The sequence below is a fragment of the Crocodylus porosus genome, unplaced genomic scaffold, assembly GCF_001723895.1.
Source record: "Crocodylus porosus isolate Cpor-Errol unplaced genomic scaffold, CroPor_comp1, whole genome shotgun sequence".
Lineage (NCBI taxonomy): Eukaryota > Metazoa > Chordata > Crocodylia > Crocodylidae > Crocodylus > Crocodylus porosus.
Genome location: NW_017728949.1, coordinates 46,511,218 through 46,538,900, shown reverse-complemented (window position 1 = coordinate 46,538,900; position 27,683 = coordinate 46,511,218).

Sequence of the window (27,683 nt, the reverse complement as noted above, 5' to 3'; positions counted from 1 at the left end):
CTGTGTTGTGCATGTCTGAATAAGTAAAGGACTCCAAATTCAAGGCTTATAAAAAATCGGGCCTGGGGTTGGGGTTTGGAGGGTAAGAACCATAGTTTTCAGAACTTTCCTTTTGAAATTGGTAACAATGGCAAGAGTTGCTGAAAACCCACAATACCCATGCATGTCAGGAAGAGTTGTTAATGCCAAGTACTTTTCAAGGTGACAGTTGAGTCATCTTTTTACGATAAATCAAAAGTTACATAAGTCTTCTGATGAGACATTATTTTGAAGAGCAAGGGTTGCCTATGAGCTTGCATGTCAAAGTATCTATTAATTTCCTTCATTAGGAATTCACAAAGAAGGGATTTTCTATTACTTGTTCCTGTTCTATCAACAATAATAATAATAATGATTAGAATTCACAGACTAACAGAAATCAGGGGTTGGAAAAATATGTTATGTCATTCATTAATCTGCCAGTGCAGAAGCATTCCCTAGCATTTTCTGATGCTTTATTTAGACCAATTTTAAAGAAACTAAACAATGGGATTTCTATCACTGCCCCTGAGAATCTCTTGGTCTCATTGTTAGTAAAATATTTTCAGATATTCTGGGTAAATTCTTTTGATTAATTTAATCCCATTAAAACTAGATCAGATGCAAATTAGATCAAATGCTCTGGGGATTTTATACATTCCACTGTTTTCTCAGTCAATAACAACTAAAAACTCCCAGTGAACAAAAGAACGACCTTGTTTTTTGTTCCTTAGCTATTTCATCATTTGTTCTTCCTCTCTCCTTCCCCTAATAAGCTTATTGGCAGAGGTACGCAAGGTTTTGAAAGTATATAACTTACTGGACTCATCTACATGTGCACATGCTGTGGGGTGGTGTGGCAGGACGACCTAGGGGTGCTGTGACCTCCCCTAGTGCCCCAACCTACCATACCAAATCTGGCTTAAACGCATCCTCTTTATCTCACCCTCACAGGTCTTCCCTTACTTCCCTCGCAGCCCTTGCCGCACCGGGGCCTGTCTCCTGCGGCTCTCATAGCCAGCACCGGGGCTCAGGCAGCCTTGGCCTTACCTGGCCCCCAGACCCCCTTCTTGGGTCTTACGCCCACTGGGCTCCTCACAACGGGGCTCAGGTGGCCTCAGCCTTACCTGGCCCCCAGACCTCTTTCCTGGGTCTTATGCCCCACTGGGGCTTCTTGCCTGCACCCACACTGGGCTTCTCCTGATAATCACCCACACTGGGGCCGGGACACCCCAAAACACAGCACCACTCTCTGGTGCTGGGAACCCCCCTACTGGGGAGCTCTCATGAGGCCTCCTCCACCCCTACAGCCTCGCCTGGTCCTCTGGTCTTATACAACAACAAAACCAAAAACTCCCATTCCTGGGTTCCAACATAAATTTCAAGCCAACCTGGCTATCCTTCATGTATATCCTTATCAGAGTTTCCTCCACCCAGTATTGTCAGGCAGATGCTTTCTGGCCTGCTTACTCCAGCTTCTTCTACTGCTAGAGGAGAACTGACCTCTGGCCTGAACCTGGCTTATTTATAAAGGCCAGGCCCTGCCCCCTTCCGGTCATCTGACCAGACTGTTTGTCTTGGCAACCCACACCTCTGCTTTCCTGGTGACTGGCAGCTAAGCCCATATTACTACTTGTCAGTAGCAGGCACCTTAGTGCCCTGCTACAGGTGGGTTTACTCTAGAGTAAACTACTCCAGAGTAAGCCCACCCCGGGCACATGTCTACATGTGTGGCGGTGTGGGAGAAGATTTGCTGCTCCTGACAGGGGCTGGAAGATTGCTCCCACCCCCAAGAGCTGCCTGCTGCCAAGACAGCTTTGAGTGGTGAAGCCTGGTGGGGACAATGTCTCCCTGCCCTGGCTCCCTGATTTGGGGTGGGGGGCTTGGAAAGAACTGCAGGCGAGGGGCAAGTCCCAGCTCCCTGCCCTGATCAGTGGGGCAGCTAGCAATGAGCCCTCAGCTGGGAAGGGATCCCTGCTCAGCCAGGGGCTTGCTGCTAGCTGCCCCACCAGTGGATTAGGGTATGGGGCTTGGACCTGACCCTCCCCTGCAACTCCTTCCAAACACTTGATCACCTGATTGAGGCATGGGACTGGAAAGAATCTGCAGGACTGGGACCTGCCCCTAACTGGGATAGTTCCCGGCCAGCCCTGGGCTGTGCTGGGAAGTCTGTACATGCAGCCCAGCTAGCTAGGGACTGCCTGAAATGGAACAGTCCCCAACTACCTCTGAGCTGCACATGCAGACTTCCCCATGCAGCCTGGGGCTGGCCAGGAACTATGCCAGTCAGGGGCAGATCCCAGCCAGCTCCAGGCTTGGTAGGGAACTCTCCCAGTGTAGGGAGCTCCCAACCCAGTGCTGGGAGTTTTTTAACAACCCCTGCTCCATGATTGTGGAGTGGGGGCTGGGAGCTCTCTGCTGCCGAGACAGGGAGACATTGTCTCTGCCCAGGTGCTGGTGGTGGAGCCTACCCTGACAGCAGGCAGCTTCTAGGAGCAAGGAACAATCTTCCACCCACTGCTGTCCAGCTGACTGGGAGCAGATTTGCTCTTGGCCAGCTGTCTACACATACCCTACTGTGCAGTAATTACCCAGAAGTTAATATGCTACTCGTATTTGCAGGTAGCAAATTAACTGCCAAATAAAAGAAATTACTGCACACTGAGGGTCAGCACATGTAGATGGTGATGCTTATTACATAGCAATTAGCTCTACTGCACAGTAAAGTGTCTTGTGTAGATGTGCCCATAGCTTATGAAACAGCAGACAGATTTTTAGGACAGATTTCCCAATATTTTTGAAGTTTTTGCACTTTCTTCCTGTCTTGAAATTCTATCCTTCAGCGTATGCTGTTTTACCTTATAAACAGATTTCCCTAAACCCTGACCTCACATCATTATGCATGGGGAAACTAGTGTCTGTATTAAGTATATTTATGTCATCAGCACATTTTCCTGAGGATGGCTCAATATAAACTCTCTTTATTATCATCATACTCTCCACAGGAATACAAACTTATTCCATATATTTATACAGAACATACTTCCTTACTCAGAACATACTCCCTTACTCTCAGTTCCCACAGTCCCTCATTTACACATGATGGTTCTCTATCAGTAATGCAGTTTTGTAAATGGGCTCGGAGGACTGCATGCTGCACAACACTGTTTCCAATGAAAATAATGTAATTTAAATAATAACAAAATGCTATTTCAATATATACATAGTTTTGATCTGTTTCAGTGCCCTAGAACAATGGAATAAAACATGCATACATGCAGTCTGCCTATAAGCTTTCCAACTTCAGAGATTTTCAGACCTTCAGTCTTCCTACTTACTACTATACTTAATTGTAAGATGCAGGTAGCATCTGAGAGAGCACATGGGATAGAGACGATATATCTGAGAGAGGATATGGGTTGGGCAGGTGGAGGAAATTTGTTGCTAACATTTGGAAAATGTTCAGTGTTCCAACAAGCATTTGTTCATCTTAATTCTTAAAATGGCACTTGCACAAGACCCTATTTCCTTGTCTAGATAATACAGACACACATTTAATTGTGCTTTTTTGGGTGCTGACTCACAAAATACAGTCTATTATAATAATGAATAGTGTAAGAGTTAAATAGAATAATTTTGGCTTTATATTTTAAATTTGTTTCTTACCAGTGGTATGGTTAGATAGAAAAAAACTGGAAGGTTTATAAAGCTCTTGGTGCTCTTATGCTTGGCCATGTACCACAACTTGAAAAGCATAATATAACTAAAAAAATGAACTGCTAAAATCTGCAATGGAAACATAATGCATTTATACCACTTAGTTTCCATCATCATAAATTGTCAGAGGAGTAATTTAATACTGTCATTTCCTCCTCCTCTTATAATAATTCTCACAATAATGAGACATCAGAACTTTTATATTCAGTATCAATAATTTTCTGTACTACTGTGACATTTGGATTGGCTGTCCCTTTCCCATTTGAACATGGAAAGTGGGGTCTAACCAGTTTCATGACGGTAACCTGGATATATATGCAACTCAGAACTAAAAACAAGTTAATTTGAGGATAACAATCACTCCAAACAAAAACTAACTAAGCATGTTTAAATCATTTCATGTGTTTTTCTAACCTGATTTTAAAAACATCTAAGGATGGAGATTCCACAAATTCTAGGTTGTGGAATTTGTTCGAGTGCTTAACCACCTTCATAGTTAGAAAGTTCTTCCTAATATCGAATCTAAATTTTCCTTGTTGCAGTTTCCTAGTTGCATTACTTCTTGTCCTCTTCCCTGTGGCCACTGAGTAGTTTGTCACAATCTTTTTTTATAACTTCCCTTTTTTATTTGAAGACTGTTTCCAAATGCCCCTTTAGACTTCTATTCTTTAGATTAGAAATCCTAATTCTTCCAACATGTTCTCATAAATCATATTTCCCAGGCCCCTGGCAGATGCCACTTCCATCAAGCCACAGGTGACCTATGCTTCATATTCACAGGTCAGAGGGGGGAAAGGTGCCCTGGAACTTTGCTCTGACAGCTCTCACCTGCAAGGGGAGCCAGAGAGCTACATGCTGCACAGTCCAGTACCTGGGGCTATAACAATTCAGACCAGGGCCAGCCCATCCTATACTGCTAAACCTGTGGCTGCAGGGGGCCCCCCAACTAAGGGAACCCCTGCATCTGGCTGCTCACCATCCTTTCCTGCACTGCTGACACTGGCTTCATGTTCAGCCACTCGCTGCCATCCCTGCCACCACTGCCACCAGCTTCTTCAGCTGCTCACCACCACCCCCACTGCTGACACTGCCACCAGCTTCTGCAGGCAGTTCCCACTCCCTGCCATTGCTGGCTTCTTTGGGGGCCCCCAGAATTGTGGGCTGGCTCTGATTCATGCTGCCACTGCTCTACCACTGGCAGATTTCCAGACTTGTGTGGAGCCTGGCTCCATGGACCACATTTTGGTCACCCTTGTGTTAATCAACCTAGTATGTTACTGGCTTTTTTGTAACAAGGCCACATTGTTTACTCATATTTTGTTAACTCATTTGAGCAATTGATTGTTCCATCATAAGAGCAAGACTTTGTACTGATCCTTATTAAATTTATTTGATCACTTTTTGATCATTTTTCTAGTTTATCATGGTCATTCCAAATCCTAATCCCATCCTCCAAATGTCAACAACTCCACTCATCTTGGTGATATTTGTAATTCGGCAAAATTTGCATTCAGTCCCATCCTCCAAGTCAGGGGTGGCTGATTTACAGCATGTATGTCACAAGTAGCATGCACAACTGCTTTGAGTGGCACACAGCAAGCAGATCCACCAGGAAGCAGAGAAAACAGGGCAGATAGGACAAGGAGGAGAGGCCAGAGCCATGGATCAGACAAGGGGATGAGCTCTGCTCAGCAGTGAATTGGACAGGGGAAGGGGATATGAGTGACACTTGGGAAGGAGGCAGGGCTTACCTTGTGGTATGCCTGCCAAAAAAATTGGCTCCTACTGCTCCAAATTGTTAATGATAATAATGGACACAGGACAGACCCTGGTGGAATCTGATTTGATACCTCGTCCCAGTTAGACATTGAGCTATTGACTACTACCCTTTCAGTATAATTATCTGACCAATTATACATCTATTTTAAAGTATTTTAATCAAGACTTTTTCCTTAGGCACCTGCTGAGAGTGTCATAAGAGACAGTTTTGAAATCCCTGCTGAAGTTAAGGTATATCCTATCCACTGCCCTTCCTGTTCCTGACCACTAAGACCATCATTTTGTTATAGAAGAAAATTTATGTTGCTCAAATATGACTTGCTTCTAACAAATCCATGTTGGCTATTCCTTAGCACATTGTTAATCTTTAGGAGCCTGATGACATGTTCCATAATTTTTTTAAATATCAAAGTGAGGTTGACTGGTCTATAATTCCCTAGATCCTCCTTTTTTCCTCTTTTTTTTTTAAAGACAAGAACTAACCCATAAATTCTCAACGAAAGTAACCAAGAGCTCTTCAGTTGCCTAAGCCAATTCCTTGAGTACCTCAAGATAAATATGTTCCAGCCCTGCCAACTTGAAAACATTCAGCTTTGACAAGTAAATGCTAACCTGTTCCTTCCCTATTCTGACTAATTATCTCTTTCCCTGTTCTTGCTGCCAAATGTGCTCATCATCTGATAATTGACTTTATTCATGAAGTAAAAAAGGCATTAATTACTTTAACCTTCTCTGCATCATCCATTATTAGACTGCCCTCCACATTCAACAAACGGCCTACATTTTCTTTGGTTTTCCTCTTACCTCTAATATACTTGTAGAGCAACCCCAAAACTATTAAAAGTCTTTAAAAGTTATGGGAGCTAGGAAGTTTCACAACCCCTATTTCAAGCCTTGAAATTGACAGGAGCTAAATCAGGGTTGGCCAATTATTTCAGCTGGAGGACCACTTAATGAGTCTTGGTGAGCTGCCAAAGGCCACAAGGGTGGCCCTGCCCCTGGTTGCAATCTTGGGACCAGAAGTCCCACCCCCTAATCTCTGAACTTTGTGACCAGAAGTATCCCCCCTTGCCCCTGGAAGCACTTCTTTTGGGAAGGGTGTTTGCTATCTTGGAAACCAGAAAGAAAACAAAATATACTAAAAATCAAACAGCCATAATCATATATTTTAATTTTTACTTAAAAAATATTTTTATCTGATTTATGTACGTTTGTACTGTATATATAGAACTGATTGCATAAAGCTCAAAATTAAGTCTTACTCTTGTATAGTGTGGGGGAGGGGTATGGAAGGGTGTGCAGGGTATGAGTGGGTAGGTATGGTGTTTATGGGGGGGCTGTGGCTCTGTGGGGTGTGGGGGTATGTGTGGATATGGGTGGGTATGAGGGATTTGTGGGATGTGTGGATGGGTATGGGGCTTGCGGAGGGCTGTGAGGTGTGTGGAGGGGAAGAATGGTGGGAGTATGTTTGGGTGTGTGTGTGGTATGTGCGCATGCAGCATGGCTAGGGCAGCTCCTTCTGGCTGCGTTTGCTGCTGTCCCCCAGCCCTGCATTAGTGGCAGGGACCAATGCATGCACACCCTGTGCCTGCTCTGGGTTCGCCAGTCTGGGCTGAGCAGGGACAGCAGCAGCTGGGCATAAACTGTTGTGCAGAGTCAGGGAAAGTGGGTCCTCCCCCTCACCACTGCCTGGCAGTTTTTGGTGCAACCACCACAAGCTGTGCCAGACTGTCCTGCGGCTCTGTCCCAGCTGCCTCTGGGCTGTCCTCCGTGGAAGCATTGATAGTGTGGAGCAGTCACAAGGCAGCCTAAAGGCAGCAGTGGCGGAGCCACAGGGTAGTCCGGTGCAGCACAGATTCTGGGTGGCTGCACCAAAAATTGCCTGATGGCAGCAAGGGGGGCTTTCCCCCCACGCCAAGCAACACTTTTTTCCTGGCACCACCACTGCTGCCACTGCTTAGCCCAGATGGGCAAGCCCAGAGCCAGTGCTGGGGCCCCAGGCTGAGGAGTGGTGGCATGGGAGAGAACCTGCTGCTCAGCATAGGGTAAAAGTGGCCCCTCCCCCTCCCGCTGTTTGGTGCTTCCTGCTGCAACCATCTGGAGCCCATGCTGGGCTGCCCTGCATCTGCTCTCTACTGCCACTGCTGCCCCACAGGGCAGCTCAGAGGCAGCAGTGACACAGCGTAGATACAGGGCAGCCCTGCACAGGCTGTAGACCACTGCACCAAGAAACACCAGTAGCTGGAGGGGGAGGAGCTACTTTTACCCCACACTGAGCAGCAGTTTCTCTTACTTCTCAACTTGGACAGGTGAGCCTGGAGTCAACGCAGCGTGTGCGGGTCAACGCATTGGTCCCCGCCACTACTGTGGGGCTGGGGCCAGCAATGGTGGCAGCCAGAAGGAGCTGATGCCACATGGGCTGCCTAGAAATGCAGTCCAGCTACAGAGCCTCCCCAGCCCTGCTGCATGCTCAGGGTGCAGCAGGACACACCACAGCTGGGTGGGACCAAGAAACCCGCTGAAGCCTGACAAAGCCCCATGGGCTGGATCCAGCCTGTGGGCCGTATTTTGTCCACCCCTGAGCTAGAGTCTTTTCTGGGCTAGGGACAGGCATTCAAAAAAGCCTGAGCCTGAATTGATTCAATCTTTGCAGGTTAGTTTAACCTGGCTAGGTTAAACTGATTTGCAAGTGTACTCCCTCTGGGATGAGGAAATGCAGGCACATGCCTGCAGTGGCTCAAGTTACAAGCTGGGGGCACAAGAGTAGCCTTCCCTTTCCTTCCACAATGCTGAGCTGAGGGGGGATGTGGCCAGACCCCAGAAGGATACTATGATGAGGGAGGGGTTTAAACCACCACCCTGCTTGAACAGTCCCACATTTTTCCCCACTCACAGCTCAGGGGGCAGGAGTGTTGCCAGCCCCCAGCTAGCACTCTGAGGCAAAAAGGGAAAGAGGTGGGAGAGGGGGAGGGGGAGACTGCTTCCATGCGGTGCTTCCATCTGTTGATAATACTGAGTTTTTCAATCTCCCTCTCCCTACTTCATACTGTTTGTACCAAACCTGACAGACGAGGGAGCCAGCAAGGAGCTGATAACATAGCAGTTTGCAGCCCATCACAAAACAAAAGCCTCTCTCATTAGTTCAAGCTCTTCTTAAACAGCTTTTTCCAAGGAAGGAATGGAGGGACATTACCAGCTGACCAGCATTGTCCTGTCTGTTTTTATCCTGTTCCAGTGAAATTGGAGACATACACACAGACACCTCTCAGCATTAGCTAGCATACCATATGCCTAGGGTCCATGGGGTTGGGGTCTGTGCTATGGGAGATGGGAGGGAGGAAGAGGGACGTCCCTGCTTCAGTGGCAAGGGTGGGGGTGGGGTAGGGGGAAGCCAGGCAGACTGTGCTGTTCCTGCAGGCTCTGCTGGAGCTCTGACTAGGGAACAGAGGGGTAGGGCCAGCTCTGTTCTATGGAGCAGACAGCCCAGCCCAGGGCTGCAAATCATCTGGGATGCTTGGGGACTCTGGTTTAATTTAAACCAGGAAGGAGTCTGGGACAGACATTGCTTAAACTGGTTTGACCCAAATGGGTTAAGTCTGATACTACATTCAACCAAGTTTATCTTAAACCAGTTTCAGGCATTTTCAAACTTGTTTATGTGCACTGAGCATGTGTTCTGTTACAGGTTTAAACCAGTTTCTGATCACTTAAATCACTTTATGTGTAACTTCTGTCTCTAGCCTTGAAGACTTCTAAAACCAGCTGGTAAACTGGTTAGCTCCCACCATTTTAAGGTCAGTTTCAAGGGTTATATTAGAAGTCTTGAAAAGGAGCAGCACCAGTCAGTTTAAGGGCTACTGATATCACACCACTAACAGCTTTCTGTATTTAACGAGCCTTGTTTATGTTAAGTTCAGGTAAATGATGACTCCGGGTAAATATACAACTTTCTGCAATCCAAAGGCTGTGCAGTTAACTGGAGTACCTTGTGTAGTCAGGGCACCCATATTTTTGCTTAGAGTGACTTGTTAACCGAGAATTATTTGTTTATAGTTGCTGAGTAGCTGGATTCAAACCTTTCTGCTTTACAATCAAGTTTTGTAGTAAAACGCCAAAGTGGAATGAGGGGATGATGTAAGAACAGGTACCCGAATGTTCCTAAATGTGCCAAAATAGGCAAGCACAAGTCCAGCAGGTTCTCAGAAACAAAGCAGCTGGTCTGATGCACACAAAGCTAATGGTGCACTATTGCCTCACTGCTGGAAAGCAGACCAGTAACAGCAGATGGCCACACATTTGTGAAATGAACTAAGATTTCAAAACTCTGACTGCCTGAACTATAATCCCCAGTGGCTCTCAGGAGTTTGGTAGAAATTTGACAGAGCATCTCACCAAGGCTGCACAGCCTATTTACAAGTTTAAAAGCCTGTTCACTGCTACCTTTCTAGAATAAAAGAAAAGAAAATGGGATGACAAAGCAGATGTGACATGAACCTGATAGAAGGAAGCAGACATTCTGCTTGGGATACCTCTGGGACACAACAAGAGAGGGAGAGAGAGATCTTTGCTATCATCTCCTATAGGAAAACAGCATGTAAACTGGTATCCTACATTTTTACATCCTTATGCCAAATACTTCCAGATGTAGATTAGCCTATTATTTCAGTTTGAATTCACACATATACAGATACCCTTTTTCTTGTAATCTGTTGAGGCAGAAGCATACTCACAATCCCCACTGATATCACTAGGTGTTGCATACACACATCTTGAAGGAAGAATTACATTTGCTCTGGTACATTTCCAAACAAATATGACACATACAAGTGCACTTAGATACACTTCAACATACTAAATGTCCACCTCTTGCCATTTTGGCAGGAGGTTGGAGAAGAAAGCAGTGATAACTCCCAAATGGGAAGAAACAATACTTTATAGCAAAAAAACTCCCTTTTCAGGCTGCCAACAAAACATACATTGTTTAGACATTACTCATGTATGCAGGAGAGTCAACATGTAAAGCTATTGACTTTTAGAAATTATACTGTAAACAGAAACAACAACATTTAAGATACGCTGGCCAAGTATTCTGAAGGAATGCTATACCCACAGCATGAGGAAAACAGGACAGGCCTCTGGGGAGGAAAAAAAATGCATTGGCTCTGTGCAGGCAGCTGTGGTGTGTGGTCAGGGAATAGTAGATTTCATAGATTTCATAGACATTCAGGCTAGAAGGGACCTCAGAAGATCATCGAGTCCAGCCCCCTGCCCAAAGGGCAGGAAGTCAGCTGGGGTCATAGGATCCCAGCAAGGTAAGCATCTAACTTGCTCTTGATATGGTCCATATATTACTCAGATGAAGGAGGAAGTACTTTGCACTTGCTCTGAATAGACCATTGTTGAAATGGGAGGAGGCTTATTCGTAATGAGAATAAATGAGTTCTACTACACTCAGTAACATAAAAATACCTGAAGAGAAGGGAAGAGGGCAGGGGAGAAATGTGCAGTCCTATGGCATACACTATTGTTGAGGAAAACATAATTCTTTTGTCAGACCACAAGGTTTCCTACACACAGCCAGACTGCTTGGATTTGGGATTCTGAATTTCACACAAAAGAATACAAATTCTACACAGTATACAAAAACAATCAGCAAATTGCAGGGGGAGATGCAGCATTTACTATAATGCAAGTCCGTAAGTTGTATCCCAACATCAGCAGGTCTTAATTTTGTCAACAGTGGGCACATCTGCACGAGACGTTTACAGCAGAGCTGCCTAATTAGCTCCACAGCAGTCTCAGTATCTACATGTGCAGCCCTATAGGGCCACAGGAAACTAATTAACTCCATCATAGGTTAGTATTCGTAAACACCAGTACTATCCCATGGTAGCGTTCTTTAATGCACAGCGATGCATGTACAGATGATGAGGGGACTGGCTGGGACACGAGGGTGGAAAAATACAGAGGCTGCCTGCTAGTTAGCCCTGCACTGGAGCTCGCTCCTGCCCCAGGCTGCCCCTCTGCAGCACACTGAGCTGGGTCAGAGCAGCCCCAGGCTGGCAGGCTGACCCCCATGTCTTTGCCAGCTGGGTCTTCTCCAACCCAGCTCAATATGCTGCGGTCCCAGGCACATGTTTAAACAGTGCACCTTGGAATAATAAACTGTGGCGCAATATGCACCAGAGTTTCTGTCACCTTAATTTCATGTGTACACACACCCAGTGTAATTCTTTCTTTTCCATGATCCACTACCATAGTTCCTCCTCCATTTAACAATGCAGGAACTGCAGGATGGTTGCAGAACATTTTCTGATGATATTTTCTAGGGGAACATTTAACCTTTGCTTGCTATTTCTTCTGTGTCCCCAGTAAAAAACAGGTGAGAGAGTCCATTTTCTGCTTCTTCTCTACAACTTCAAAGCTCAAAAGGCATTTTATACTTTTTTTCTAACACCAGAGTTTATAACTAATATTTAAAGGCCAAGAAAATTTGTCATTAAATCCTTTTACTTGCCATAAAGTAATTTTAGACTGTCTAGAGGGTATTATTACAAGAAAGTCCCACAGCATAAAGTCCTTGTTGACAGCAATATAACAGAAGTAAAGCAAGTAAGATTCATGATATTTTTGGAGAATCAGTGGGTAATTACCCTTCTTCACACAAACCTCTAAATGAGGATGGAAGAAGCTATTTTCACTGCAGCCCTAAAAGCAGCTCTCTCTCAGTGTGGCTTCTTCTTTAAATTAAAAAAGCAGTGGGGAGGTGCTTGCTTTTCCCCAATGTCTTAAGATTTAGATGGACAGTTTTTGTGTGCAGCAACGAATGCAGTGCATTGCAAGTAGCATGAAGTTGAACAGGATACATACGGAGCCTTGCAGACATGGCTTCAATCTGAACCATTTCAAAAGGAACTAAAAGAATTTTTTGTTAGGATGTTTAAGAAGGGAGCTCAGGAAACTACCACCAAGGATAAGCTCTAGGGAAGAAGACTGTTTCCAATTGTTTTAATTGGCCTTTTTGTGGGTGATGCTATTGTTCACAGTTATGGCACAATAGTTAATACTCAGCTAAAACTCCTGTACAATACCTCAGTAATAAATGCAACACAAGCCAAGGCATAACAAAAGGAAGATCTGGGATGCTGAAAGAAAATTTAAGAAAATAAGACACTAAAAAATACGGTCTTTATTCCTGCTCTTTCCCCAGTTTTGATTTCATTCCTGTGACTGTAATGGCAATGTATATTAAAGACAGAATTATAGCAATCATATTGTGTGTGTTGGGACCAATCCCTGCATTGGCTGGCACAAATATAGAGTGTTTTGTAGCTGTCAGATCGCTGTCAGGAATGTAATTCGCTCCCGCCAGTTTTTGGAGTTCTTATGCTCAAGTGCTGGGTAATCTTTGTGCATCTGAAGGTAGTGTGAGGGAGGAGGAACTGTAGAGGAACTAAACAGATTTATACAGTAGTTTTAAACAAACTGGGGGTGTCTACACATGTTCCTACAGTGCCTTAGTTACTCCGCCGTTACATAATACTTCCTTTTGGAAGTACTAAATGACAGCACAACAACAGCTCGTACTGCACCATCCATGTGGCACATAGTTATTTTTAGCTGCTGTGTCACTATAGCAAGTCACTATGGCAAGGGAGTGCATTGCTATGATGATGCAGCTGCAGCATCGTGGTTCTTGCCCGTAGATGCTACAGCACATGTTGCTACATTGCCATAGTGTCACATGTAGATGCACCCACTGTGCTGATAAAAGGTACTGGATTTTGCCATCCTGGAGAATAAAGTCCTCTTTAGTCTATAAAGTAAACACAATTCAAATAGCAGTATTAGGAGATTCTTAAAAATCATCCTGCTAGCATGCCTTTAAAAGCTTTGTGCAGAGTGAGTGGGGAACTCCAAGGAAAGAGATTCAGTATCAAATCTCACTAATTTCTGAGTGTTACAATTACTTCATGATCACCACACCCTTTATAGTTCATTTCTTGCTGTTCTTTAAAAAGCTTTTGAGGGGGATTTTTTTTGTTTGCTACAGGATCTTTATGAAATAGGAAATTTGACTTCCATTAGGCTCTATAGATTAACCAGGGAATTCGGGCTCAACTCAAAAATGTGTAAAATGACATTATGTAGCCATTTTTTCCCCTAAAAATAAAGATTTGCTAGCTTTGGTCAGATTTTACCAATGCTGTACAAACCAGGCATCTAGCAAAACTGGAAACAATTCTCAAATAAAGACTAAAATAGCATATAATACAACATCATAACAGAATGAATTCTATCCTCAAAGTCAGTGGGGAAAAAATTGTAATTAACTCAATAGAAAAAGCTCCAGCCCTTATCTATGTACCTTCTTGGAGTTTAACTTTTTTATTCTGAGCATGTACATACATTACAGAAAGCAGTTAGTGCTACATAGATGCACTTGTGTAGGTATATAGATTTTAAACAATAAACTTATTTACAAAGCCCAAGAACAGAGTGAGAAATTGAGAGGTAGAGAAAAGCTACTCAAAATAATGTTATACAATTATATTTGGAGAGAGACAGAATAGTGAAGAAGTACTGAGAACCTGGCCTTGGTCTCCAGTGTCACAGGGGAGACAGCTCATGCATAAACAGTGATGAGATTATGTGACAAAGTCCAGCGTTATAAGAGCTTTAGTGTGGTTGAAACCCTTTAAATGCCTTAGCCATGAAAATTTATATGTTACGCTAGTTTCCATTTCTAGTGGCAAACTAAAGTAGTCTGAAAGTGGGACAGAAATAAGCCACAAAATGTCCTTTTCTATAATAAATCTAGCACCTGATCCTCCAGCTGCATCCACATGATGATGACCCCATGTTACTGAGCAGACTGACACCTGCCTAGATGTAGTTGAAAGGCTGCAAGAAACAACTCTAGTTTTACTGGATGGGGGTTGGGAATATGGAAGATGAGATGTCAGACAAAGCTGGAATTCTTTAGCATACATTTGTAAGTGTACATAATGCAACAATTCCAGAGACATTCCTGGACTAGATGTTAAAAAGATTTCTACCAATTAGAATAATGAATTCACTGGGTTCTTATTTTATAGTTAGATTTAGAATCCTCACTCATAATTCTCATTTAAATAAATCCCCATTTATAGCCTCATTTTAATTGTCTCTTTCAGAGATGTCTATTTTGTATTTCAGGGAATAAGTCTAAAACAGAACTCTCAAGGATGGAAAATCTCAGTAAAGAACATTCAATGAAGGACTATTTTAAAATGTATCTGTGAAAAAATGCAAAAGGAAGTGAAAATTGAAGCAGCCTCTATATCAGCTATATCATGACAACCATTCTAACTCTCTTTGAATGATACCACAATTGCTCCAAACAATAATACCATGCTCTCCTTACTTTTTACATTTACTATTCAACTATGTTTCTGCAGATAAAGTGTGATTTTTAAAAATCTACCCTTTTCAGATGTGTTATAATGGGCCAACATAATACATAAGTCCCATCACTGCAGGCTTCACAGATCACAAAGTCTGGCCTTGCTCTTAAGCCAGCAAGCTTTTATGTCTCAGCTTTTGCTGTGTGTGAGATTGTTGACCATGACTGCAGTGGCTACTGCAATGCACAAGGTAACTGGTACAAATGACAAAGAATCAGCTGTGTTGGGCTAGAAGAGAACTGTGCCCCAGAGGGCTAGGCCCTCATGCATGAAAATTCAGAGAAGCTTTTTGCTTAGATCTTCTCTGCATCTGTTTCTATGACAATCTGCACTGTATACATCCCTTAATTTTTCTACTCCTGGCTGTAGTCCACTAGCGGATGTGAACCCTACTCTCCACCTCCTTTAGTCCTCTCTATTGTCTCACTTGAAAGTATTTTTCTCATATATTATTTTGAGTATCCCAGGAAAAGTAATTAATTCTTTAAATCTTTATTAAATTTTGGCTGTTCTGTGCCGATGGTGTGCTGTCACCCAGCAGACTAGACAGTGACAGCTGAAACACAGTTGCTCGTGCTTGGCATTCTGTTTGGAGTACAGATCTTCTTGTAATGGGTCCAGGTGTAAATCTAGAGGTGGTACAGTTTCACCCACCTTTGATTCCTGCTCTACCCAAACTTTAAACCCAACTGGCTGGGACTGGCAGTGTCATTTTTACTCAGGCAACACTGATGGATTCAATTGACTGTGTAGCTCCTTATAATCTACCTGATTCCAGCTACTGTCTCTTCATTACATAGGTATTAATGATCCCTTCTCCCTTTTAATGGTATTAATATTCCACTATTCAAACTATCCTTTCTTCGACAATTTTGGTGTCTGTTAGTCATTCCTGGAAATGTCTCTCTTCTTTTTCACAGCACTGCAGACTGTTTAAAAACCTTAACTCAGGTGTAGAAATAACTGACAGTGAAATACTGGAAGCATGTCAAGATGCTCCAGAAGACTAGACTCCATTTTATAAATTTGAATAAGAGATGTACATTTAACTATAATGACTAGATTACTAATGACACAGTATCTTTGACTATTTTGACCATTTTTGCCTAGCTTTTTGTATTTTTAAAACTTAATATATAATCTACAGATTATTGAACATTCCAGTAAAGTTATATATATTTTTGCCTTGATTGTAAACTAAATAATATAGCGCTAGGACCATAGCTTATTAGTAAAACTTCTAATTCTTCTTTAACTGGAGAAAAAATGTGTCATGTTGTATGTGATGACGCACCATACCATTTGCACATCCCTTTTCAAAATCCTAGATCCACCCATGAATGGAACCATGGTTAGAAGGTAGGGATTTTATTCTTGGGGATGGGTATGTGATATTTTGGAATGCAGTTTAGTATCTGGGCAGCCATTATGATTATGGAAATTAAAAAAGGAAGGTATTTTAAAAATAAAATACAACATTGCATTGTGTGGTTAACTGAAATTCTTTATTAAACGAAGGAATGAAGTATTTTTTTTCCTTTTCAGGTACGGAATTAAAGGTAATCTTAAAGTACAAAGAATGCAGTGTGGAACAGTCAACGGTATCGCTCTCTATAAAATAGTTTACTTTCATAATGCAGGACACAGTCTGAAAATAAGAACTACCATATTTACTTGCATATCACACATATCTTTCCTCCCAAATTACCCCCCAAAATTGGGGTACATATCTTAAACAGGTAAGGTGATTTCTGTGCCTAGACTAGACACATGGAGATGCTGTATGATGGCGGATGTTTCTTTTTCTTCCTCTTCCCTCTAACAGCTGCATAGAAGGAAGAGTGGAGTCCAGCAAGGGCAGAGCTGGGGAGCGTGCAGGGGCAAAGTTGCACCTACTTTGATTCCTGTTTTATACAAAGTCTAAAACCAACTTCCCAGCCACAGCAGAGCCATTTCTGTTCAGGCAGTGTTGAGTCAACTGACTCTATGGCTAATTACAATCTACATGAGTCCTGCTAATTGGTTTTCACTCCAAAAGTGTTAACAAATCTCTATCCTTTTTTAATAGTTTAGATGTTCCACTAATCAAGCTATCCTTTGTCCGGCAACTTTTGCTCTCTGTCCGTTAGCTACTCCTGGCTTCTCTCCTCCTATTTCAGAGACCTGAAACCTGTTTTTAGCTCTTTTTAAAATCCTAGATCCACCTAAGGCAGGCTATTTTTCAGCAGCAGCTACAGTTTCAGCTTCTAGTGAAGCAGCCAAGAATTGCCGACAATTAAACTGTGAAAGGGTTAAAACTGTAAGCTTTTCCCTTTATAAGGGAAGGTAAGTGAACTGAAGATTAGACTATATCCCTGCTCTTTACTCTACCATCCCCAAAACAAGATGATGTCTTATTTGGGGCCATGTGGTACACACGAAAACACAGTAAAACCAGAAAGAGAGCCTAAGTGCTACAATAATTAACTTTCAGGTGCCTGACCCCCCAAAGTGAAACCCAGAACCATATTAGGCACTTTGCCATTTACTGAATAGGAAGGTTATGAGACATGGCTGAGGGAGGAGTCTTCTTTGCTAGCCAGTAGAAACACTGAGGATAGAGGGATTCCTGAAATCCAGCTAATTGTTCAAGGGTGCATTGCATTCAGGATTCACAGTGCTAGCCCCACAAAAAACCAAACAGGAGACACTCTTAAAACATGATGTGATAGTGCTTCTATGTTATGCAGTATCCTAGGGGCCAGAGGACTTGTCCAGGATGTGGGAGACCCAGATTCAATTTCTTTTTGTGTCTGAGGAGATTTGAAATCTTACTGCTTGCCTCTTCGGAGAGCACCCTAGTTCCAGGGTTATATCCCTAGGGTGAGGGCACACTGTACTGATCCTGTTGAAGTTCTGGCACTGCACAGAAAAGAATGTAAGTTTGACTGAAGGAGAGAAACCACAAGGTAGGACATAACTTTACAGTCTAATACTAATCCCAGGATGTCATTCTCCCCTTGTACTCAGCCTTGGTGAGGCCGCAGCTGGAGTCCTGCATGCAGTTTTGGGCTCCACAATTCAAAAAGGATGTGGAGAAGCTTGAGAGAGTCCAGAGGAAAGCCATGCACATGATCAGAGGTCAGGAAAACAGACCTTACGATGATAGGCTGAGAGCCATGGGGCTCTTTAGCCTGGAAAAGCGCAGGCTCAGGGGTGATCTGATGGCCACCTATAAGTTTATCAGGGGTGACCACCAGTATCTGGGGGAACGTTTGTTCACCAGAGCGCCCCAAGGGATGACGAGGTCGAACCGTTATAAACTACTGCAAGATTGTTTCAGGCTGGACATAAGGAAAAATTTCTTTTACTGTCCGAGCCCCCGAGGTCTGGAACAGCCTGCCATTGGAGGTGGTTCAAGCACCTACACTGAACACCTTCAAGAGTAAATTGGATGCTTATCTTGCTGGGATCCTATGACCCCGGCTGACTTCCTGCCCTTTGGGCGGGGGGGCTGGACTCGATGATCTTCCAAGGTCCCTTCCAGCCCTAATGTCTATGAAATCTATAAATGCACTCAATTAAGAGGGGTCTTGGGTTCCAGACCCAGCTTCAAGGACTGTATATGTATTTTATCTAATGCCTGTTCCATGTAAAATGTATACGCATTAAGCAGATCTTAGAGCAAGGGCTAGAACCCTGCTTCCAAATAAGGGGGGAATTGAACATGGGTTTCCCACATCTCAGACAAATATACTGCCATGTGGCTATTAAATGGAGGTACTCCTACTCTGCTAATGCATTATGAGGACATAGATATGTGGGAGCCATGCTCTAAGAATGCCTACGTAATCAGGATCTTCAGAGGGTGTAGGTGGACAAACCTAGTGTATGAACCCTGACTGTACTTAAGCAAGAGTTAAGTACAAAGCTGCTCACCCAAGACAAGCACAAAGCAAGACCATTAGGCAAGTGTGGACTAAAATAAAGTACCTATCAGGTATGCCTACATGAGATGCTTCACTTGCTCAGTAGACTAATCTACTGCACAGTAAAGTGTCACCATTTAACCATGTACAGCATATACTACACAGTAAATTAGGCTAATGCATGTTTTTCTTCTACCAGTAAATACAGGTAGTAGATTAACTGCTCAATACCTACTGTGCAGTACCACCCATGTAGACAGGTGACGGGGAGCAAATTGCTCCTGGTAAGCCTAGTCAACAGAGGAACAGTTCCTTCCCCCACAGCTGTTTCCCAGTCCCTTGCCCCAATCAGTGGATTGGGGCAGGGGGCTGAGAAAGTGTTTCCTCCCCCACACCTGTTTCCCAGCCGATCAGGTCAAGGGGCTGAGAAACAGCTGCAAGATAGGGGGCACTTTCCCAGCCCAGGGCTGGCACCTGGGGAAGCTGTCTGCACATTAATTACATGTGGAGATGTGCCTATAGGATTTAGTCTCTTCAGGCTAGGCAGCAGATGAGCAGATTTTTTATAGGATTACAGTTCTGGATGTACATACCTAAATTCTTTCCAAGTCCTACTTTAGGTACCTAATTTTTTTCTGGCCCTGATGCTAAGGCTCTGGAAGCAGATATTTAACTAACCACATTATTCACATACTTCAAGTTAATTGTGCATGTAAATGTTCAAAGGATCAGGACCTAAAGTTCCTTTGGGATGCTGCATGAAAGCAGAGAAAGCTCCTCCAGTAGTGAGATTTAAGATACAAATTTGTCATCATCTTCAGAACACAGCTCAGTAAATAACTCCATAGAGTGGCAGCTCCAGTCGTATATAGTATCACTTCTCTTTCAGATATGGAGACATTTTTATTTGCACCTTGCCTGGCTCTTCAGTGACATATTCCAATCATTTCTCCTCAAATTTTCTTCTTGTGACTTCTCCTACTGCGTGTTGTACTCTGATACGTATCTTTGCTTCAATGATATGCCAAAAATGTTACAAGTGAAATGTGGAGAAATAAATGTAACTTTGTCACATTTAAGTGAAATGTGCTTCCCTTTCATTCTTCTCCCTCCTAAAAAGCCATAACTGAAACCCTTGTTTGTTAATAAGTGTTGTTAGGCAAATATCACATTTAAAATTATTGATGCCTACATTAAAGATAATTCACATTTATTTGAATAATTATCAGGGGTGATGCGTAGCAGGAAAATTGGCCCTCTCCAGCCAGGGTGTGGGAAGCACCAGGTGGTGCCCCCCCCGAGAAGCATTGGTGGCACTTCCACTTTTGCCGGCAGCACTTCTGGTTTGCCGCCACTGCTTCCAGGGTCATCAATTGGCTGCTGGGGGACCCTCTCCCCACCCTACTGGTGATTGGCCACTGGTGCCCAGGAGGCACCAGTCACCCATAATAATTACATTATGTTGTTTTTGCCTAAGTTCAAACTGTTTGAATATAGTAAGAAGCCTGGGGGGGTTCAGATATTTTGGGGGGGGGGGGTGTTCAATTCAGAAGTTTTTTCTACAACTTAAGTGAAGAGAGGTTAAATGATGAAGACTTACATGAATCTTAAGACAGTGCAATAACATAACCTACTCTCCTTGACTTAGCAGTCACCTGTAATGTCAGGTGATACTTTATGCAAATATAACAGTTGTATTGCCATGACCTGCATCAGTATCCTTTGATATCAACACAGTTATGTCTGTATATGTCCTAAGAATTTTGTTTTTAAGAAAACTTTCAACTTAGTCCTTTTTGTAAACGTCTTGCTTTTTTTCTGTTACATTACTGATGACTGCAAGATACAATTTTTCTTATATTCATTTGGTAACTATAAGGATATGTTTAGAATAAACATGCTTTTACTAGCAAACATTTTTTCTTATATTTTAAAATGATTAATATATAAAATACTTTTACTATCAATCACTTGAAAAACATAAAAATCAAATGATTTGAGTTGTAAAAGAACTGACAGTATGTGAACCCCATTAACTTCCTATAGATTTTTATTTCTCTGACTTTTATAGCTTGGTAGTTTCCAAGTCAAAAGTCTTAATGAGAGCCAAAAAATGTTTTAAATTAGTGTCAAAGTCCCAGAAAGGCATAGTAATATGTAATCTTTGAAGCTAATAATAGTCCATTTTATACTTCTAAAAATGTAGAAAGCCTCAAAAATGAACGTAGTGATTTCGAAGGTGTTTATTACATATTTGTAATATGCTAGCCATCAGTAGTAAATTACTTCAAAATACTAAGCACGTCTTCAAGGTTTCTGTTAAAAGTATGCTTTTTTATATTTTAATAGTTACCATAACCATTAAAATATAAAAAAAGCATACTTCTAATAGAAACCTTGAAGACGTTTTATATATATATATATATATAATTTGTGGATAATTTAGAAAAATCTTCCCATTTGAAGGCATCTATATTCAATTTCATCTCCAGTGTAGAGATGTCTTAACCTTTGGAATAACGGTTTTATGTACAGGTGCTTAGGTTTTCAGAAGAGAACTTATTGCCTTAAATGTAATCATTTTTTTTACTCTCAACCTCAGGCTGTAGTTCATAACCAGATTTTCTTCAGAAGAAAAAAAATAAAACAAGTACTTCAGCCTGCTGCAATCAGTATAAATTCTTCACCTGGAGTTTGATGCCACCGCTTGAATTTCATTTATCTGAATATTGTCAGTGAAAGTCCACTGTGTGAATATTAGACAGTAACACTTTATACCAGAATTTAATATATGTGCTAGTGTAACTCATATAGTGAAATTCACTGTACCATAAATGTCCCCCTGAGAGGCACAGCTAACAAGTTTTGCCCCTATGTGGGGATGTGGAGCCTGGGGAAGAGGCAGGAAGAGGTCTCAAGGGCCAGAGAGCACCAGTTGTGGGAGGGAGGAGAAAGATATCAGTATTACTTGTCCCAGGGTCTTAAAGACCCTGGTTACTGCTGTGATGTAGCTCTCTGCCCACTCCCAACTGTGGCAGTGACCTACATGCAGCTTCTGGTACAGTGATATGGGGTTGCCACTGCCAGGCAAAGACACCCTAGAGGTGTAGAGGTTTCAGTAACACCATTTCAGTCATCATCCAGAGCTGGTGCTCCATTTGCCCATCCTAAGTTACACTATTGGTCCTCATTATCCTAGGCTCCTAATTTCATTAATATGAGATGAAATCCTGTAAATGACAAAGTTCCAGCAATTTCAACAGGTCAATATTTTGCCTGGTGCTTTGCATTTCAACAGTCTATGGTTTAAAGCAGCAGTGCTCAAATGTTTTCCATGGCGAGTCAGATGGGCACTGCCCTGTCCATCCACAGGCCAGATCATGACCGTGATCCCAGTGTGGCACCAACTGATTATGTGAAGAGGGGTAGAGTCCAGTCCCCATTTCCTACCCCATGGGGAACTCCACGGGCCCCATGCAATGGCTCTACAGGCCAGAGGTTGAGCACCCCTGGTTTAGAGGCATAACAACCAGGGTCTGTGCCCCGAGCTGGCTGCAGAGGCTGGGTAGACAGCAGCGGTGGCTGCTATTCTTGTGCCTCTCTCCCTTACCCCTTAAGTGGTGCTGGTGCCTAGGTCATCCACTACTTGTTATGCTACTTCTGTAGTTATTCACATACTAGAGCAGGTGGGAGAAAACAATGAGAAAGATGAAAAATTCATTTTTCAGCTATTGATACTGTTAAAAAAGCTTTGCTTTTTTAAATACAACCCTTTGTTGAGAAGAGAGAAATCTGGTTTTCAAAGAGCATTTGATAGCTACACACTGAACTAATATTTAATTTTTGTACTGTGATTCAAACACATACACAGGGCTGTAGGTTCCAGTGATTACACAGCCACATACACTGATACAGAAGAAATGTTTTTTTAGAATATTCAGTTGTTACTGTGACGTAAGGATTTTAGTATGTTTAATTTATTCTGACATTCTGACAAATACCTGTGCTAGAGACCACTTGGTATTTAATAGCTACAAAGATAACAAGGTCTTTGTTCTTAAAGAAATTATTGGCTCAATAAAGTTTGCAATAGCAGATGCCCACAGTAGGTCCAAATGGGGTAGGAGTTAAAAGATAAGAACTTTGCAACATGTTCCTTCCTTTAAATCCATGGATCTAATAGAACATGCCCTGCAGGTATATCTAAAGGGCAGGCTGGTAATGTCAGGAACATATGGAGACAGATTGAACACCTGCATATGGTGATACTATTGCTCTCTCCTCCTACCAACTAGGACATCAAATGACAATTCAAATGATCTGTTAATGGAGGTTTTTACCCCAACATTTGAAGTCTGCTAAAAGCCAAATCAAGGTCCAGAACTAGACACCTAAATAGGACTTAACCAGGTCCTCAAGGGCCTGGAGACACAACACAACACATTTACACCAGCATAATCTAGGTTGGTTTTATAAATGTATGTAAATTACATCAGGCTCTGGAAAAGGCAGGCAGATAGCTATTCATGATTTCTACTTGCAGTGGGAGCTAATTCAGTTTTTCATTACTAGGCAGCGGGGGAGCAAGTAATAGTTCATTTACATATAGCAAACAGCTACCTAATGGTAGAAGCAGAACATAGTACTTACACCACTGTGGTTTATAGCTTAGATTGTCATTTCACAAAAAGAAAAAAGATCAGAAATTATCCTTGGAACAAAGGCTGGAACCCAGGACCTACTTACCTACTTGGCAGGGAAGGATAATTCCCCAATTAATTCAAAGAAATCGTCCTGGATTTGGGCTGTACGTTGTGTGATTGCCCCCTTTTCAAAGAGGTCTAAATCACAAAAAAGTGATTTAGAATATCTCTGCTTCAGCAGCTAAATACATACAATACCTACATTTTGAACTGCAAAAATACCACAAACCCAATCTTGGACTTCTATACGTGAACAAAAGTGTTGGTAGGTGTATAATTCCTGCCTAAACTCGACTATAATCCAGCATACTGGCGAATCAGTGCCTAAACTCCACCTATGAATACAGAGGAATCTGATCTGGCAGGCATGCTCAGAGCCTACTTAAAAAAGCATGCCAACTGACTTGAATATAAAACACAGCAAGTACAGTCATATGCATTTAATAGTGGTACCCATGGTCAAACCCACATTTCCTGCCTTCCAGGACAGAGCCCTAATCACTAGGCTATAAAATATTTCAGGTGAGGGGAACGTCCACCCTTTCTCCACCTCAGCCACTGTATAACCAAGAAAGTCCAACTTCTCTCTAGACTAGAGAACTTGCTTAGCAAAGAAGAGTCTCGGGTTCCAGGTCTTGATCCAAGGATAATTTCTGATTTTTATTAAACGACTTCCTAATGTATAAACAGTCCTGGGTGCAGGGAAAACCCCAGGACTTTTCTCTTGCAACAAAGTACTGCAATCACTATAGTCATAACTAGGGCTCCCTTTGTCTGCTCTTCTTCTGGCCTCTTGCTTATCACATTCTTGGCTATACAATGGCTGTGTTTCAATAGTATCTCCAACACTGGAGGTGAGCCTGTTACCACCAGGCGTGACAGCATGAGCTCTCTATGTACCTGACCTTAGATGAACACAGTTTGGCCTGAACCTGTGCCTCACCTGCAAGCTGCCTTTCTGTTTTCGCCCACCACATCTTGATCTTACTGGATAAGCAGAAGGTTCCTGATGCTACTGGGGCTGTGCTTACTGTTCATCTGAAACCCAGTCAGGGCGGTGGAACTGTCCCAGTATTCTTCTAAGGGTCTCCAGGCTTGCCTCTCTGTCAGGACTACTTCAGCCCTTCCACCCCTTTGAGAGTACTCTTTAACTTGTACTTTGACAATGATCAAGTCCAATCCAGACAGGGCTTTCCCCTCTGTCAAACGATCCCACTGAAGCAACAAAGGAACAATACCGCAAAACATAAAGCACTTGGACCCTATGGTCCCTTAACTCATGTTTCAGCTCCAATCCTGTAATGCCAGCCCCACTCTACCTTCAGTTCTGGCCGTCCCTTGGCCACTCCTGGATACCGTGGGTCCCTGTCAGTTCCAGACCTTCTGCCAGGTACTCCTCCAAGTGCCTGGACTTCACACCCGCTCTCCCTCCAGTGCAGAGACTGCCCACAAGATGCTGAGTCCACAGAGTTCCTGCAGCCCCGTTCCTGCTGCTGGCTGTCTCCCTGCTACACTAGTCTCCTCTCCCTGCCAGCCCCACATTTCTGGTTATACTGGAAGCTGCAGCTTGTTTGCCTGTGTGCAGCAAGCACATGTTTCTAAAACATGACTGCTGCTGTGTCTGCAGCTTTTGCTGCTTCCCAACTACTACTGAAGCTCCTGCCAGGAGCTGAGACACACAATTAGCTCTTACCAGGCCCACCAATTCTTCCCTGGTGCCCTAAGGTGAGTCCCTGAGGTCTCCCTGTCCCGCATTTCTTGGGATGCTGGGAGCCAAGCTCCCACAAACAGCTGTAATAGCCCATAATAAGATAGACCCTATTTCACTTGTTAGTCACCTAAGTAGCACCTTGAGTCTCTAAAAGACTTAACAGAAAATACTGGGACCTCCCAGTCTTAACCATTTTTTTACAATATAGTTTAACACCAAAATGAAGGTGTGTCACAAATTAAACATAATCAGTTTCTCCCAACGTGTAGCACATGCCCTGTGGTGATAATATATAGATACTTTGAGGATATGGCAAGGCTCTCCTTAATGTTAAATATTTTGAACCTGTGGTTGTGGTTAAAAGGTGATCCATATTGCCATGGATCAGTATTACTTTGTAAAAAATGCCTAAACCATAATACCATGTTATCATGCATTTTTTGTCACATAAAGACCTCAACCTACAAAACAGATCAATATGCAGTAAAATCATACCAGATTGTAAAAATATTGAATTTAGGTGGCACTGAGGTTATTACAAGTCCTGGCAAATTTCTAACCTATGACAGTTTTCTGGGGCTATCCCACATGCAGCTGAATCTCTGCAGCAGTGCCTGACATCTTTCTTGTACCCAGTATCCCTGATGCCAAACTTGCAGTAGTATTACCAGAAAGCAAGACAGAGTACCTCAGCTGGTTGACTGTTCCCCCAACAAGAATAGTAGGGACATATAGGACCCTTTCATGCTGATCTAACCCTTTCTCCCCAGCATAAAGTGGGGATAAGGATCTCATCCAATGAGCCATCCGTAACAGGTATTTTGTGTTGTCTGTTCCCACTGAGGCCTTGACGTTGTCAGGAGATAGTGGGTCCACACCCTCACAGGGATTGGGTAAAAACATTTCTTTTAATCTTTGAGGAGTATGAGGATATAAAAAACCAATAATATGTTACTGTCTTACAAAGTAGATTAGCTATTGCAACTATAAACAGACACATTAAAGCCTTCACAGAGCTCTTACAAGAGACATCTGAAGAAGCTAACACTATCCTATTATACGCTTTGACATGCAAGAAATATGAACAGAGAGATAAAAGCTAGCTTATTCCATCTTCCCTACAACTTCATTGGGCCAAAGGACAGTTGGCTATCAATAAAGGAAAGGATGGTCTGGTCTTGACACTCTTCTTGCACGACTGAATAATAAAACAGAAAACCTTCATATTTAACCAAGTTCTAAGGAAAAATTTAATATTAATTTAACATAAAATGCAAACAAAGTCAGACAGCTGAGGATTGGTGAGGCACACTGGCATTTAGTAATTTTTTTTCAAATTGATTGGATATGCTTCAGCTTATTGTCATATTTATTAAGTATATACTCTGCACTGAGGGTGTAACACTAATCTGTTTGTTTGGATAATTTTCCCGCAGTTGAACTACCTAGCTAGAAGTTAAGTGCACTTTCTGGCTTTTACAGATAAGCAAGTTCAGGAAATCAATTTCAAAATCATAGGAGTGAACTCAAGATTACTCTCACTGCTATTAATACGTAAAAAGAAACTGAAGTTCTGATAAAGTGCCAGACTGTTGGTACTTACCATTACTTATCATGATTCACAAATTGATTTTCTGGCCTTACATATCTATAAAAACCAGTTGGGCTTTTTAAATACCATCATTTTTCATGAACTGATGAGTAAGGATACGATTTACAGCTTCCTAGGAAACATTCCTACCATGAGCCAATTCTTAAGAGAACATTGTTTTAATATGTACTCTTCAATATGTTCTGTCTTTGCATTTTTAAAATTACTTATTTATTTATTTTGTGGAGAAATCTCTTATTTTTCTTTCTTTACAGATTTTCTCTCTCTCACTGTCTCATGTATTTCTTTGGAAAGGAAGCCAACATGACTTTGTCTCCATCATAAATCTGTTTCTGCATCATAAATTATGTCAGCACTATAGCTGTGGCTTATAATCTTACAAGAGTATGAGAAAAAATGAAAATGGGGTAAGCCTCCCACACCATTTTTTTTTTGCATAAATCACCTGATTTGAATTTAAGGTGTTTTAGAAAACAAGTTGAGAATGGAAATAAAACCAAATAAAACTAGGAATCTTACACCCAACTGTCAAAGTTCCCACGTGAAGCTCAGATCCCTTGATTTGTCTTTGGGCCTTGTTACACAGTAATTTTGAGTGGCTCCTAGAGCTCCTAGCACCTGGATTGTGCACACATTAACACCTGAAACTAGTTTTAAATACTTGTCATGCGGCTTGAAGTTACACCACTCCAGGGCAGGATTATCTTGGATCTGTGTTACCCACCTCATGTTATGCTAAGTTGTAGCCATTCTAAGCTACACTTTAGTGCAAACACCCACCTGCCCCCA